This window comes from Ictidomys tridecemlineatus, chromosome 4 (genome assembly GCF_052094955.1).
Source record: "Ictidomys tridecemlineatus isolate mIctTri1 chromosome 4, mIctTri1.hap1, whole genome shotgun sequence".
NCBI lineage: Eukaryota > Metazoa > Chordata > Mammalia > Rodentia > Sciuridae > Ictidomys > Ictidomys tridecemlineatus.
Window position 1 is genome coordinate 136,711,212 of NC_135480.1, and position 17,964 is coordinate 136,729,175.

The 17,964-nt window shown below is 37.2% G+C and overlaps 1 long non-coding RNA gene across 1 annotated transcript; it reads left to right on the plus strand.

Moving 5' to 3' along the window:
* Nucleotides 1-3,402: 3,402 nt before the first annotated feature.
* On the plus strand, nt 3,403-17,190 carry LOC144377252 (uncharacterized). The gene is made up of 5 exons (XR_013438062.1): nt 3,403-7,340; nt 7,531-7,738; nt 12,674-12,748; nt 12,909-13,188; nt 15,465-17,190. It is a non-coding gene; the product is annotated as an uncharacterized LOC144377252 (long non-coding RNA).
* Nucleotides 17,191-17,964: the final 774 nt, after the last annotated feature.

Sequence of the window (17,964 nt, forward strand, 5' to 3'; positions counted from 1 at the left end):
ATCATATCACAATGTATTTCAAGTACAGTGTCAACATAACTTGCGCGTGTTTATTTGAATAAGGCTTAGGGCTTAGAAGACCCTCTGATTTAATTTCTTCTACACAGTGACTGAATGGAGATTCATTTTTATGATAAAGAGAAGCATGCATGCTCAGTGTCAAAAGCAATTGCTTGCTGCAGGAGTTGGGGCTGCCAGATATCATCTAGAGGAAGGAAGAGCTAGAAGGAGTTAAGTTGACTGCAGAGGAAAAAGCAAATGTCATTTTACCTCTCTCTGAGTTTGGCCATTAAGCATTTAGTCCAGCTCTCCACTGTGGGTAACAAGGGAAGGAAAGCGCCAGAAAGAGTTCTGAGACAAATAATCACTGACTTAATTGCTACTTGAGCCTTCTGAAGCATGGGTGAAGTCCTCTGAGTCAGCCTTTTGTAGGGAGAAGTAGAGGCGTCTCTGTGGACCGAGAATTGATTAAGGAAAAGGGGTTATGTGCCATAACTGTAGAATGTTCCTTAATAGGGTGGTGCTATTTAGGCAGTCAAGCAAGGAGGAGGGATGAGGAATATTCTTCCCTCTGTTGGGCACTGTTAAGGGAATGATGAATTTTCTTTCCACACACAGGACTTGATGAACAGGAGAATAAGGAACCAAGACCCTCGTCCAATCCCTTCTACTCCTCTGCCACCTAAATATTAGTCGCAGTCCTAAGTGTGCCTTGGGGCACATTCAGAATCTATTGTAATAAAAATTGCTGGAAGATCCTTCTCAATTCCTAGCTCTAAAGAAGGGGCATGTGCTGGATATTTCCTCTTGGCTTTCTAGACTTCCTCTCTACCTTCTTCCCTTTGCCCTGTGTCCTGGGAGATTGAAATTTAGTAGCACACAAACCATCAATACAAGATGGTCCTCCTTGTCCTCTGGCATTTAATTATGTTCAATCAAGAGACAAGGGAAGGCAGAAGATAAGTGAAACTGAGGTATTGATTCCCTGAACCTTCGCCTGCAGCCTTTTTGTTATCCTTCAACCAAGAGCATGTCCCCTGTCTTATCCATCTTGCAAGGATGAAGATTATCCTTAGAAAGGACACTTTTGGACTCTTACACTGTGATCAAAGATAAGGAAGCAGAGATTCACTGGGATGTAGTTTTGGGTAGGAATGGCAGAAAAATTGAGAGATCTCACATGATAGCTATCCTTTCACAGGAGGCAGAGGTAGCAGAGGGAAGAGCTTGAGGGGTTTGGGAAAGGCTAGAGAGAACTGGCTCAGGAAATTCACAAATTGAAGCCATCTTTGAAGAGTGCACGGAATTGGAGACCATGAATTAGAAATGATGTCAACCTGCATGGATGGCGCTCAGATCCCTGTAAGTGGGAACAGAAAAGCAATCATTTGGAGATCTGTATAATTCAGAGTTTATCAGGCGGAGGAGATGGAAAAAAAAGAGCACTAAGAATTTGAAAACTTTAGTAAAAAAGTGACTGGAGAAATTTATCTCAGGGTCACGATGAAACAGAAATGATGTGGAGATGACAATTCAAGGAACAAGGTAGTAGAGGTCACAAAGAGACTGAAGAAGATTGTGGAAAGAAGAGATCAAGAGAATGGGAAGAAGGTACGTCTACAAACCTGAAGTGTGTGGTTTTGGAGGAAGGAGGTAGTTTCTGGTGGTGACAAGTCCTAGTGAGTGATCTTGGAAATGGGATAGAAGTCATTTGAGTTTAAATGGTGAAGAAATGGAAAGTGTTTTTCATCTAGATTAATAATTAGAGAGGAAGACCATCAACCAATGCCTAATTCTTCAGTAGCTTTGAACAGATGAGGAGTAGGTGCTCGATGACAATTGAGGGTAGAAGGTGGGTGATATCAACTTCAAGGCAACCTGCTCTTGTGCGTAAGTGTGTGGACTGATGGTTTAAAAGCACTCCTGGGGACCAGGAAGATGCCCACTCCACCTCCTGACTCTAAGACATGTGAAGAATGAGGAGCGGCCTCTCAAAGAAACACTCACTTCTGGACAGCCAGGTTTCAACAAAGAGATGAAGGAAATATTAAACGATGGGATCAAGAAAATAGAAGAAGCTATTTGTCATGGATCCAAGATGCAATGAAAGGAATCAGGATAAATATGACATGTTTCCTATATACATACATGAATATACCACAGTGAATCTCACTGTCGAGTACATCCACTAGTACATGGTATATTCCATGCTTTTATTATTATGTCAAAACAGGTTATATTGTAATGTATAATTAAAAGCACCAATTTTTTAAAAAAAAGGTGGAGGATTAGGAGGGAGAAGATTAAGGAAAAGATGGATTCAAAGAGAGATTAACAAAACATCATTCACTTTAACCATGAGCTTTTCAGAGTGCAAGCCATGATGGTGGCTTTGGTAGCCTCCCCTCCAAGTACCCTGTTGCTGGAAAGGGCTCAGGAGAAGAAAGCATGCCCAGTTCTCTATAGGAAATTTTCGATGAGTCTGCAAGATTGATTGATTGATATTTGGGGAATTCCTAATCCACTGAACAAGCAGGCGTAGGTATTAATTAATCACTTTAATTCTTACCATAGTGATTTTCTCAAACTTTTTGATAGTAAGAACCCCTTTAATACTCCTAAGAATTATAGAGTCACCCAGAGATTTTTTGTTTGTATTAATAGATAGATAGAATTAAAACTGAGAAAGTTTTAAAATATTGATTTACGTTATTTTAAAACAGTAATTACAAACCCATTTCCTGTTAACATAACTAACATTTTTTTTGTAATAAAAATTAACTTGTTAACAAAGAATTGTCTCAATGGGAAGCTATTAATTCTTCTTGTTGAGCTAGTGTATATTTTATAAATTGTAGATGATGATTAATAGGCATGCAAATTCTGTCCTGATAAAGATTATATTGAAAAACCTGCTTTGCCTCAATGTGCAATTCATTTCTTCCTACCTTTACCTTATATAAATTGGGTTTAACTTCTTTTTTTGAACAGTTCATAATATTAGCCTTATTCCTTCACTGATTAATGAGTAGAATAATCTGCTCATTAATCCTTAGTCTTTAACCTGTGTTCATTTTTACATCTGTATGAGAATCATGATATTACATTTGTTTTTGAAAATTATATTTAACAAACTATATTTTCTAAAACAAAATGAAATGTGAGAACAGAGGAGTTGTTTTACACTTCTGCAAATCTTTTCAATGTCTGGCATAATAGAAGACAGCTGGCTTCTCATATCTGATTCTGCAGTCAATCTGCTGTAGACATGTTGTTTTAATTGAAGTATTTGAAGAAAATCTGGCCTCATGCAGATATGTATTTGGGAGAAGGAGGAATATTTTAATAGCTTTTTCAGATAATCGTAGATATTCTTCTTTAATAACTGCATCAAAATTTGCCAAGTTGTAGTTTCTTAAAGGTTAGGATCAATATGGAATCTGAAACCATTTTAATAAACTTTTCATACTATTAAAATTAATTGGTCTATCTTTCACTTTGAAAGAATTGCTTACCCATGGATGATTTTCTAACATATTGCATTGGTCATTTGGAAAATATTGTTCATGAGAGTTTTGCAGATCTTCTAAATGTTGACACCCTTCATTATATAATATATTGGAGAAAATTGCACTTTTAATATCACCAGCAATCTCATTTTCAGAAGCTTCGGATATTAGGAAGCTGTCAAACTTACAGGTGGTTATGTTTTCCAAAATTCTAATTTTTACTCAATTGAAAGCTTGAATTTTATCATGGGCAGCAAGTACAGTCAGCTGTTTTCCTTGACTTGACAGCCTCACTCACTCATTTTTAGGAAATATTTGCCAAATACTCAGGTCTAAATAGCCACTGTTTGCTCCTCAGTCTTTCTTTTATGTAAAAATGGCATTTTGAAAAAAAAAATGGCTAGGCAGGTTATGACACTAATGATTGCAGAAGTGCCTTTCCTCCAGATGACCCTCTTACTTCAGCATTGCAACGGAGTGACTTTATGTGCACTTTCATTTTGCCACAGACTATTAAAGACGTACACTCAAGAATTGAGATTTAAAATTAATAATTTTTACGGCTTCAGCAAGGACATTCTCAAGTGAAACTGGCATTTTCTTTTACTGTGAGTGGGTGGCAGTGAAGAATCCGACAACTACTAGTTTAATGCCACTGCCTTGATTCGTTATAAGGTGCCAAGAAGTTTTATCCAGTATTGCTTTTGCATTCCCAGTACAAATGTCAATATAGTGGAAAGGCAAGTAGTGTCTTCATATTACTGTGGAAGTACTTTTTTTGTTTGTGCACCACTGAGAGGGTCTCAGGGACCCCTGCAAGGGTGAAAAAAAACCATAGTTTTGAAACCTTGGCCATTCTCAATTTTTTTTTTGCAAATCTCTAAATTACTAGAGTAACTTGTAACTCTGTAGGGACTTCTCTGCTGCTGTTTGGGCTACTTCCATCTCTTTTTCTCTGAGGTTTGGCATGAAGTAAGTTATCAATGAAGATTTTGTTGGAGGAAGTTCACTAGGGTTGAGTTCCTTGAGGTTCTTGACACTTTGTAGCACTACTTTTCTTCCTTAAATTTTTCCATCCTTTAATTCCAGGTTTCTACTCTCTTAAATCCCAAGCCCAATTTCTGACTATTCTCTGTCAGATTCCGGTCCCTGGCATCCTTTCCCCTGACCACCTATGACAAAGAGATTCCTGAAAGATTCCCATCCCCTTACTCCTTGTATCTTACTCCACATGTTTTCCTAATATTTCCAAATATTTCCTAAAAATGGGTGAAGTGATCACCCAAAATAGAGTGATCAACTTCATCTGAGGGATCAAGAAAGATTTGAACAAGATGACATTAAAGTGGGTTTTAAAGAGAAAAGGAGTTTGGCAGGTGGAACTGACAGAGAAGAGTATTGTTAGTAGGAGGAACATGATACATTCAAGAGACTTTTGCTGTGTTGAGTTGGTCGGCCAAAGACACCCATCATACTGTTGGACATGTGAGCCTTGTACTTGAAACATACATTCAAGTTAGAGAGAGATTTGAGAGCCATCTGAACATTGTCATTAGTTAGAATCATGACATTGGATATGATCCCATAGGAAAACATGTGGAGTTAGGTACAAGGCGTAAGGGATGGGAATCTTTCAGGAATCTCTTCTTCATAGGCGGTCAGAGGAAAAGATGTCAGGAAAGGAATTGGACAGAGAATAGTCAGAAATAGGGGTTGGGATTTAAGAAAGAGTAGAAACCTGGAATCAAAGGATGGAAAAAAATAAGGAAGAAAAGTAATGTTCCAAAGTGTCAAGAACCCCAAGGAACTCAATCCTAGTGAACTCCCTCCAACAAAATATTCATTGATGGCAATGATGAAATGATCGGCAGCCTGTGCTTGGACAGTTTGATCTAAGTGATGAGGAGAGAAACCACATTACATGAAGAGTATGTTCAAGGATAGTAAATGGGAGAAAAGATTGTTAATGACTCTTGAAAATCTTGACTCTAAAAAGGGATTAAGAGTAGAAGAGGGATGCAGATGTAGAGGAGAATTTTTGTATGATATAGGAGATATGTACATATTTTTAACCTATAGGAGAGGATAGATAGATAGGAGATAATAAAAAATAAAAGAAAATTATATTAAATGGTTCATTAGGAAAGGAGACGCTAGATTTCAAAGGATGAGATAAACTAGTCTTATGTTGAAGAAGGGATACCTCTTCTCTGAGACTGGGGACAAGTATAGCAACAGATCATTAAGTTGACTTCTGTGGAGCAAGAAAGTTGGACATTTTCACATCTGTTAACCTCTCTTCTCTCTATAAAATTGAAATCAAGTTGTCCTTTTTAGAGTGAGGTTGGTAAAACTAGGAAGTGTCCCAGCCTGCATTAATCAGCCAACAGTGCCTAGGGCCAAAAGCTTATTTCTAGTACTTTATTTGTATTTGGCGGGAGGAATATGGAATAATTCCAAAGATGTGGGAGAGAAAGAAAATTAGACCAAGAAAGAGCAAGAAAAAGGATGAGATGGGGCTTCTTGGTATCAATTACAACTGACTCTGTGATATCAGAAGTCCATCTGCAGAAGGCCATGTGGAACATTGCAGAACAGTCTAAGGGGAGAATGAGAATAAAGGGAGGAGAATTTTTCTGGTGCCCCGCAATTCCTCTGGTCAAAGTTTTGTCCCTGGGAGTGTCAACTCCCCTCACTACTAGTTTACTAATATCTCAGTGCCTAGCAGGTTCCCAGGGAAGCCAAAAAATGGAAAGTAAGATACTGGGTCCACGCAAAGATGTTGGTGAAGCAAAGAGTATATATTTGTCGGGTGGCTGGGGCAACACAAAGAGTCCATGATAAAGGTCAAACCAAGAGGTTCTGGCATGATATATCAGAAAGTTGACTTGAAAATAATAATGTGGGATTCAATAGTCAACTGCCCATTTTAAGAATTTTTGAGCAGCATTGGCAACACATTGAATTCCATCCATTCATTTTTCAATGATTTGAAAGGCTATGGTATATTCTCCCAAAATATCCATTGACTCCAACATAAGAATGCTGTACTACATAGGCTTTAGTTTGGAGAATTCTGGGCTAGAATTAGTAGGAGATGAAATGAAGTAGAACTACACTTGAGAAACTAATCAAAGTGACTGGGAACTAGAATTTCTGATAAGTTTGAAATCTGGTTTAGTAGAAACGAAAGGTTTAAAAAATGAAGTTAAAAAAATTGAGGTCATAGGATGACACATGGGCATTTGCTATTTTTGAGAGAAATATTTTGGTGAAGTGAGAAAGAACCTTTCCTAAGTCTTGGGTATAAATTCATGAATCAGAATTGTTGCAAAAATCCCATTTAATTTCATTTCAAGTATGTTGTATGTGTGTTGTGTGTGTTTACCAGATGCAAGTATCCAAGATGATAGTAAGAAATGAGGAATTAAAGTGAAGTAAGGTGCCCAAAGTTATCAGTGACTGTAGGAAAGAAAATTAGATGTTGCTAGACCCAGTAGCTAAAAGGAATACGAGGGGGAATTCACTATCTCTATTGTCTAGCAGTCAACAGCATATTGGGCACTATCTCAAGCACTAGAAAGGCAATAATGAGAAAAATAATCCTTACAATCTGATAGACAAATGGAAAACACAATACTTTACTACTATAAGGTATGTGTTTTAGTGAAGTTCCATACGGTAGGCTCAGGAAATTTTTGTAGATGATACTGAACTTAAGTGTTGAGCATACAGAGTTTTGCAGATGAGAAAAGAAAAAAGAATTTCAAAGAAAATGGAAGAGCATAACCAGAGCCCTGGGGAAGAGATTCAGCAGAAAGAGATCATGAGGTATTGATAAACTTGATTATTTTGATGACTTTAAAAATGTATTTTTCTGTGTTTGAGTGTTATTCATAAAGTCTTCCAAGTTTTTTTTACTTTTGTTGCAATGTACAAATTTATATGTGAATGTATAATTTAATTATAAAAGTAATTCACACCTCAGTCTGTTTATTTTCTTGGCATTCATATTTCTTAGCTCTTGGGAGCTCTGAAGAAGGATTACAAAAGTCTGTCGGTACATGTTCCTATGCCTTGCCTTGAACACCAGGAATGCAGGAGAGAACCACAGGTCTCTTCAGGAGGGGAACTGGGTACTCAGGTTCAAGATCAATGAGTTACAAATGCCAGTTCTAGAGTCCTGAAGACAAGCCAAAGTCACAAATGAAAATCAAGGTGTTATCAAGGTATTATCTCTAGAATTATCTGCTTACTGTATAAGCTGATTGCTTTTCCTTAACTTTAGTATTTCTGGAGGAAGATTAACTCATTTTATTTTTATGGCATTAGTTTCAATTCCAATTTTTAGAAAAGCAACAAAAAAAGTGTATTAGCCTTGTAAACTATCATTAGATATTTAAAATGGTCCTGTGAATAAGTGATCAAACGAGAAGCCTTAAAGACATTTGCCTGCTTATCAGTAGTCACTAGCTGATGTGCCACCAACATCAACTACTCCCTTACATTCAATTTTAGACCAAAGAGACAGCCCAGAATGAGTAATGGAATCCAAGAGGCCATAGGTACCAGCTTCCTGACTATGCTTGTTACTGGTTGTGTGACTAGCTAGGAATTGGCTACAGGCAGATTTTTATTTTCTCAGAAATTCAGTTTCCTCATCAGTAAAACGAAACCTAGGCATAGTTCTTATGGTATAGAAGATTCTAGAAGATTAAAAACTTCAGTCAGCAGGGATGCCCTGCTACAGGTTTGACTCTTGTAGAATGCTCCCTGGAGCTGTAAATGGTCCTGCATGGACCTTCCAAACCTGTCCCCTCACTACAATTTGCCTGATGCTAGAGTCTCTGCTTATCCATGTGTCCCTCCAGCCCCCTGCTCCTGAGGCTCTGGAGCCTTCACTAAGTTCTCAGAGACCTGTTATCTGGAAAAAGTTGGGGGGCAGATTTCATTTTGCTGGTCCTCAACACCACTGCAATAAGTTCCAATAAGCAGGTGTGAAACAAATTGGTTCAATCAGTCAGTGGTTTGAAGGCAAGTTATTTTTAACATACTCTTATTTTTCATTGACACATGGTAATTGTACATACTTTTGTGGTACAGTGTAACATTTCAATACATGTATACAATGTGTAATGATCAATCAGGGTATCAATCTATTCATCACCTCAGATATTTATCATTTCTTTGTATTTAGAATATTCAGAATCTCTCTACTAGCTATTTTGAAATATTCAATTAATTGTTATCAATCAAAATATCCTACAATGCCACAGAACATTAGAATGTATTCCTCCTATCCAACTGCACCTCGGTACCCATTAATCATCCTCTCTTCTTCCTTTCCTTCCCTAGACTCTTCCCAGGCTCTGGTTACCACTTTTCTATTCTCTACTTCTATGAGATCAGCTTTTTAGTTTTTACATATAAATGAGGGCATTCAATATTTGTCTTTATGTGTCTGACTTATTTCACTTAACATAATATTCAGCTCCATCTATATTGCCACATATGATAGAATTTCATTCTTTTTGCTGCAGAATATTCCATTGTACATGTGTAACATATTTTCTTTATCTATTCCTCTATTGAAGAATGACTAGGTTGAGTCCACTTCTTGTCTACTGTGAACAGTGCTGCAATAAAAAACATACTAGTGCAGATATTTCAATGTGCTGAATTTATTTCCTTTGGTATATACCCAGGAGTGGAATTGCTGGATCATATGGCATTCTGTTTCCAGTGTTTTAAGGAACATTTACATTATTTTTCATAATGGCCAAAGGATGTTGTAGAGTTGTTTTGTTACTAAATCATCCCCTGTCCCTCAAGGAATTTCTCTAAATATGAGGAAGTCTCTGGCAATAATTGCCTTTAATACAGAGGAAAATAAAAATGATATTTGCACAGTGGATCTCATATCATTGGTCAAGAGAACCAAAAATAAGGAGAGAAAGGGTTATAAGATATGATTAGTAATATATTTCCTCAGGGCCTCAATTTCTCATCAAAAAGTGGTAGAGAAAAATTAAGTGATTCAAGGAACTCTCTCCAGAGACATAAATTCCAAAGATTTCTCAATAATATTTCATTTCAGATAAGATGCTTGCATTCTTTAGTAAATGGCAAAAATATTCATACAATCTGAAGAGACACCACAGTATTGATGCTTATGTGCTTTACATCTCAGTTTCCTCATCTGTGAGGCAAGAAGTTTGGGCCAAGTTAAGCCTTTGCTAAATATAGACATAAAATTATCTTCAGAGAATCATCTAGAGTTTCTCATTAAGCTACAAACTCCTCAGACGAATCTCAAAATCATTACACTGAGGGAAAAAAATCAAACACAAAAGGCTAGATACTACATGATTACATTTATATAAAATCCCAGAAAAGACAAAATTTCAGAGACAAAAAATCAGATGAGTAGTTGTCTGGGGCTATAGGGGAGGGCAGGGAAATGAGATGGATTGCAGAGAGACAAGAGAAACTTCATAAGGTGATGCAAATACTTTATCTCTGGTTTGTGATGGATATTGGATGGTTATATACAGTTATCAAAATTCACAAGACTGTATATCCCAAAAGGGTGAATTTTACAGTATGAAATTTATATCTCACCTTAAATTTTGCAAATTTCTGGGGCTTATGAGAATCTGAATTTTTTACAAGCTCTCTCAGTGGATGTTTTATTCACTAAAATTTGGGAACTACTGAGTTTAATAATTTATTTCTCCCTTACAAATTTAGGATTCCATAAAACTTCAATTTGGGTGACAGAGGCAAAATGTTTCATGATGTCAAAGATAGATGGCCAAGGATATTTTTAGCTGTTATGTAGACTATGAAATATATGGAAGACTAATAACTCTAAAAGTTTAAAAGAAAAAATTTTAAAGTTTGGCAAACCTCTAGCTTGGGAACAGATTTAGAAGAAGTTTTAGCTGGGCATAGTTGTACACACCTATAATTCCAGCTACTCAGGAGGCTGAGGTAAGAGGATTGCCAATTTGAGGCCACCCTGGGCAATTTAGCAAGACCCTGTCTCAAAATAAAAATAAAACTGGCTGGGGATGCAGCAGCTCAATAGTAGAGCATTTTCCTAGCATGTTCAGGGCCCTGGGTTCAATCCCCAGTGCAAGAAAGAAAGAAAAGTGGGGGGGGGGGAGGAAAAGAAAGAAAGAGAAGGAGGTAGACTGGGAGAAAGGGGAAAAGAAAAGAAAAGAAAAAGACTCAGAAGAATGACTTGGTGTGTAGATTAGGAAGTCTCTTAGGGCTGGGTTTATAACCTGCCCATACCTGGGAAGAGGAGGGAAAAATGCAGATTTTGAAAGCAATATCAGCTAAAATAGACAGCTTTTTATTGTTATTTTGGTTGTTGTTTCTATTGTTGCATTTTGTTTTTGCTTTGCCTACCATCTTCATTCTTGTTTTTGTTAACCTGAGTTTTAAGTAAATTTAGTAAGCAAATGAATCCTTGTTCATACTGTCATACTCTTTGAGAAATATAACACAGTGGCCAGCCTAAAGCCCCTTGGAGCACTGCTGATCACCCTCCCAGGAACTGAGCATGGAAAAGACTGGGATTCCAGCTCTTCTGCTGCTCATGTGGATTATGACATCATGCAAGTTGATTGCATTCCTATCTACCTTTTCATTTGGGACCATGCGTTATTCAGAATATGTTTTTGTTAATTCAAAACAAAAAGCGCTCACCCTCTGGAGCAGCGCCCTGGTGTCTGAGATCATGTTATTGATGGCTAACTGCTGTCAATTACCGGGGAGGGACCAGGAGCTGCCAGCTGTTGCCTGGAAACTACCTCAGAGTGGGCAGAGGAGGCCATGAGAAGATCCAAAAAACCAAATAGGATTTCAACACTGGGAGCATAATAAATGAACTTTACCTCAATAAGCAAATACTATAGAAAGAAATAATCATTCCGTATGGCCAAAATGAGAAGCAGTGAACTAGGAGCGACCAAGCTCAGATAATATAAACATACTCAAGTCACTTTGGTCAACAGAGGAAAAATGCATCTCAGATTCTCTCTTTCCTGCCCTTTTTTTTTTTTTTGCTGCCTAACTTCTTATTTTTGCCTTTCTTCCCTTCCCATTTTTCTCTCTGCCTCCCTCCCTCTCTTCCTTGATTCAACATTTAAATGAAAACCATTCACACATGTCCAAAAGGAGGATGAAAAAAATGCAAGGGATACGAAAAATACAATTCCTTTGGAGGAGCTTATAATCCAGTGAGAAGACCTAAAAGAAGAACAAGGACATTTAAAAGTAAATGACCTTTAAAGTAACTAAGTGCTGTAGGAGCCCAAAGGAGCAAGTCCCTATTTCTCCCTTGAGAAGTTTCCTCATCATTAGCCAGCGTTTCTTGTCCAGGGGGAAATTTTGCCTCCCTTTTGACATTTGGCAGTATATGGAGACACATGGTGAAAGGACCAGATGGTAGGAGTAGAACTTTTTGGTTGTAGTCTGACATTCTTCCCTTGGAAGGAAAGACGGAAGAAGGAAGGATTGAGTAGGATGAGTCTCAGACTGTAGTGCAGCTCTATAAAAGTCTGTTGTTGGTGAATCCCTGGGCAAAGACCGTCCATTAAAAGACTCTAAAGGGCAGGAATGGTCCTTCTCTAGTGTCCTCTCACCTCTATGCTCATTGTCTGAGAGGTGCCTAGGAAGACTGTAGTCCTGACATTAATGCCATGGTGGATCTGGCAGCAGAAGCTGTCAGCTAACATACTTCTCAGCAGGATCTTCCAGAAATGAGCATTGTGTGTGCACCTCCATGGCTACCAAAATGTACACTTGGACTTCTGACTCTGTTGCTACATGAGATTTATTACAGGGCTCCATATTTCTTCCAAAATGTTAGGCTGCACATCAGCACTGATCAAGGAGAATGTGTTATGTCTGTAAATCTTCTTTTTGTTTATAAAGCCACTGTCCTGATTTTTTAGTATGTGTCTGCATGAGAATAAAGACTTTTTCTTTTGTGTTGCAATTTAAGTGCAGGAAAATATACACCTCTCTGAGAGCACAATTTCTGTCCCTAGCATATCAATGAAAGAGGTCAGAAACATACATGCACGCACACACACACACACACACACACACACCATATATATTCTTCTGCAATGGTCATGTTATCTACACAGGGCATTGGCTACAATTGCTGAAACTACCTTTCTGTATCCAGCCTATCACCAAAGGATCAGCTCTGACTCCAGAAGGTAAGATCTTTCAGATGTTTCCAGGATCCTCTCTTGGGAGATCATGGAAAATCATATAGGAAATATCTGATATTTTATGTCATTTTATTTGGAAGAAGACAATAAGGCAGAGAAACTCCTTGACTGCTTTCTGTCTCTCCTGGCATCTTGGTTTTGGCAGGTCTACAACATCACGTGGGGAGCCATCTGCCTTGTGTGCTTGTCTCCTAGAAGAAAACGTGGTTCTCCTGATATGTTGTTGATTGCACTGGAGTCTCCTGGGTTCCTCAAGAGAGGAAGTGAACATACTCAAAACAGAAACTCACCGTCCCTGCCACCAGCCAGAGCATGCTGTCTGTGGAATTCATGCAATCTGCCCTCTCACTTACAAAGAAGACCCCTTCTAGTCAACAGCTGGTGTTTGAACACATTCACTGTCGGACAATCAAGAGCCACTCCAGGTGGGAAGTTAACAATAAGATATGGAATATTATACAATCCTGGGTGGGATTCCTCAAAACCCATCTACCCAGAGTAACTCCTTTGAAATAGAACACACAAAGTTAAATAAAGAAACACAGATTCTGTGTTTGAGTTGGTTTGCTCACTTTGTGTGTGTGTGTGTGTGTGTGTGTGTGTGTGTGTTACATTTTGAGGAAGTCTATTTGGCATTAGATTCACAGTAAAAATGCTCTGGTTGACACCCAGCTTCAGGAAATTAGAAAGCAACAGAATACATTTTGCCAGCAAGCTCATGGCATTTTTAATATCCCATCACACTGGCTCATGAAATCCCCATATCAAAATGACCCATTTCCTTTGGGGAAACCACACACAGGAGGTAGTTTATAGGAAAAAATCCCAAGTTTACAGCTCTCATGTATTAGACATATCCAGAGACTGAGAGTGCATAGGGTTTTTTATATTATTATTTTTCCAGAGGATCTGACATATTTATTTTATCTGGAAATGATTTTTTTTTGGAAAAGACAATCTACTGCACTATGTCTCATCAATGTCAGAAGAGTTATCATTCACAAACATTCAATAATGACTTTAAAAAGTGATTATGAACTAGTTCATTTCTTGATGCAGCACATACTACAGTAATAATCCAAATTGCCTGTGACTTATGAGTATATTTGGCAACAACCACTAGTTCCCACTGTAGTGTGAAATTAACACCACAGACTGTAGCTGTGGCATTTATTGAGCACAAGGGAGCTGATTATAGCCTCATAAATTCAAAGGCAACCTCTGCTATTACTTAATTAGAATCAGTATCTATGCATAAATTACAGTAGCAATAACTAGTACTGTTATAGTTAAAAATTTGTCAGCTTCCTTATTATAAAAACAACCCCTTATTTTTCCACATAAACCTATAATTTAGGGAGGTTATAAGTTGTCTGTAAAAATTGTTCAGAGGGGAAAAATTGGCACATGGTATCTTGGAGGCCAGGAGTGTTTTGTTTCTATGCAAACTTTTAAAATATTAATCTTGTCCTGTTGCTTTTTTTTCCCCTCTTAGGAATCAAACCACTAAATCCCTAATCCACCCCTAGTAATAAATTGTTTTGGCTACAGACACATGTTTTTAGAGCACAAAATTTTATCTTAAAATAAGTATTGTGCTGACACATTTTCTTCTATGATTTTTATTTTTAAAATTTTTGTAAACCATTCTTCAAACACACATACACATCCTCTTAACAAACATTAGACTATTGTACTCCAGATTCATCTTTATTATTTGCTAATATACATATAATGCTTTTACGTAATTGTAAATCAATGTGCGTGCTTTCTTCAGGGACCAGGTTTTAAAAGTTTTTGGCTTAACATTTTCTCGTTTGCACGTGAGCCTCATTGATACAGCCCACATATGGCTTGATATTCTATCAAATTAATCCTCTAAAATACATCAGAAAGATAAAATTATCAGAGTTAAATGATATCTTTGCATGATGCAAATGCATATTTCAAACAAAAAGGTAATTTTTAGCCACAGGAAGAGCCAAATGTGATAAATCATCGGGGAAATAGTTGATCAAGAATGTGGAACAGGTCCATGAACTAAAATGAATCCATTAATTTTTTGGCCTTATACTGTGTTTTTAAATATCATTTGGCTAAATTAACAATTTTTCAACTAGATGTTTTTCTACTGTGTAGATGCTACCTAATTCATTTACAGAGTTAGAGCCTCATCATTTACAAAATGAGAAATTGGATATAAAGAGGCAGGATAGCTTGCTTTCTGCTTTCAATTACAGTCACTAATCCTTTTATTCTCCAGATGGTTATAGCCTAGAGTTTAGCAATACAATATTTTTTAAAATCACATTTTCAAACTTGCCTCAGTACAGTTGTTTTAAAACACATCATCTTGATCACTTGAAATACCGGATAGACTATTGCTAACATCAAATTGTCATTGATGTTGTTGTTATCCATTCTTAAAAAATACTTTTCCAGCCTGCTTTTCCTTGGAGGATTTTAGGGTAGAGGTGTCCTAATGGCAGAAACACAAAGTGAACAAACATTTCTTCCCCACACTCAGAAATAAACTGTATTTATTCTGGGCAAGTAAGAAGGTTAACAACTATTGTCAGGCCCGCAGTTGTCTGTCACCAGGCATGGATCATATAAAACTATCTTTTAAAATATATTTTCGGGACAGATTTTAACAAAGAAATTAAATTATTAATATCATTCTATCTGCTTTGCCATACAGAAGTCTACTTGACCTCGAAAATTTAAAATCTGGCTGAGGCACCTACAGACCATACAGATGACAACTAGCAAGAATGGGCTTCTGGACATCGTATCACTACATATTGATGTGTGCACTTGTGAATCCAGCCGCCTAAATGACAGAATTGGGTTGGCTCTGTTTAATCCCATCAAATACTTATAAGCTCTTATGATGAGGAGGAAAGGAAAATATTGCTGGACAATGACAGTGGTAATAAATGTGTGGTTATGAAAATGTGGAGAAATTACTATAGACAAGTTCAATTTATCCAGAAGGAGGACACAATGGGGAATTTTGCCTGTCTAGAATAATTTCTGGGCTTTTCATATGACCCTTTAAACAAAAAGGAAGAGGGAAGAGCCTTCTTATTTTATGTTTTATGTTAGAGGTCATCATTTCAGATGCTGAAGAACAATTCAGCGGCAAACAACACTGAGAAAGATGTATTTTAAGAAATTCAGACCATCTTTATTTTGGAAGAAAAACTATAAGCAGGTTAAATTTAATCCAAATTCCCAATTGATAAAATAATTTCAAGTATTTTATCTGGCATAGAGTTTGAGGGGTAGGTGTTGGGGAAGAGCAGTGGTTGCACTCACAGCATTTCCTCTGTATGCCTTCTCCTCTCTACTCATGGGCTAGAGGTGCTGGCATGGGTGAAGATGCAAATAGCAGAACCCAGGGACAGGATAACTGAAGACAATGGTAGAGGAGAGAAGAGAAAGGAGCTGGTGACGGGGTTGAGGAGACAGAAAACAATATGGGGAAAAAAATCCTCATAGAATAAGACCTTGGAGAGAGACAGGAAAACAAAACATCCTCTAAGATTTAGTATATGATGTGCTGTGTAACCTCAAGGGACTGCCAGGAAAGATTTGCCTCCCTTAACAGCTGGCTTTCAGACAGATTTGTGTCTGTGCTGGGTAGAGCAGCAAGGTGAATGGGCTGTTGCGGCTGCACACAGGTTTACATTTCAGGATGAAGGGGCTTTGATCCTTTGCCTGTGCATATTGTAGCAGAAAGGCACATTTTGAGGATATAAGGGCACACACTCTTGAAGGCAAGAGTCAGTTTGGGAATTTTGGCAGGGTTGCCAGATGTAGCAAATAAAAAGAATGGCTATATTTGAATTTCAGATAAAGAACAAATAATTTTTAGCATAATAATGTCTAATGTTGTCTGGGACATACAAATACTCAAAACTTTGTTCTTTATCTGAAATTCAAATTTAGCCAGACATCCTACATTTTTTACCGGCTGAATTCAACAATCTTACTTTAGGGTGGACTCAAAAATAGGTGGAGTGAGGGGCAGAAGAGATGGGCATTATCTCCTCTGTACTGCAATCAGAACTTAATTCTGGGAGTGTTACCAATACTCTCTCTGGTTTTAAAAAAAATCATATTTTTATTCGGGAATATGAATGTTTGTTTACTAATTACTAGATGTCGGGTAAAAGAAGTAGCAAGATAATATGAAATGATGAAAGCTAGCATGCATATAATTTGGGAGAATAAAATTTATTTCTTTAAAAGGTGATTTAATACAGTTTATCACCAAGAGTCATAAAAGTACCAAATGACTTGCTAATTTATATAAAGAAGAAATTCTAGGATGTGTCTTTGTGAATTTTCCTAAGAATACATCTGTATTTACTGAATTTTCAAATCTACAATAAACTATGAGGACTCGTTGTCATGTCAAATTTTATGTGCTATTACTGAAGCTTTATTTTATTGTTTCCTTATTTTTAAAATAAGCCAATTACACAATAAAGTAGAACAAATGTTACTGCCGAAAGTCAGGAAATAGATATTTTGTATATTTTCTAATATGCTTGAAAAAATATTAACCAACCACAACCAAACATCTATTTTTGGCACCTTATTACTAAAGATATGACAAATTGGAAATGAACTCTTAAAATATATTACCTTTGTACTCCTAGTTCAGGAATTGCATTGAGTTCTTATTCATTTAGTGACCATAAAGAGTACCCAGCTGTGTTCTCTGGGGAGCAGATGTTTCTAGGATCCTTGGTTTATGACGTTCCTGCATTAGTAAAATGTTTTCCTCATGAAACTTCAATCCCCCAACACACACACACACAGACACACAGACACACACACATACACACACTTCATAGACACTTGGGGGGAAAAGAATTTTATACAGAAGTCAAATTATAAGCTTCCTAAAATGATCTTCAAAGATTATTTTCTTTCCTATTGGTTGCTAAAAAACCCCAAGTATTATATTCCTATGAGAGTTAGTAGTCATCTTCAGGGAATGATTTCTACAATATTTAGCATGGTATCAAGTCTAGAACTCACTAATCAGCATGTGAGTCTTTCAGGTGGTTAAGGTATAAAAGAAATGGTCAAGATGATTGGGCTAGAGAGTGAGGAGGAGGGGTGGAAGACAGAAATGGGGTAATGGCTGTTTACCAGTTAGTAAGGTAGTACAGTTGTCCCTTGTT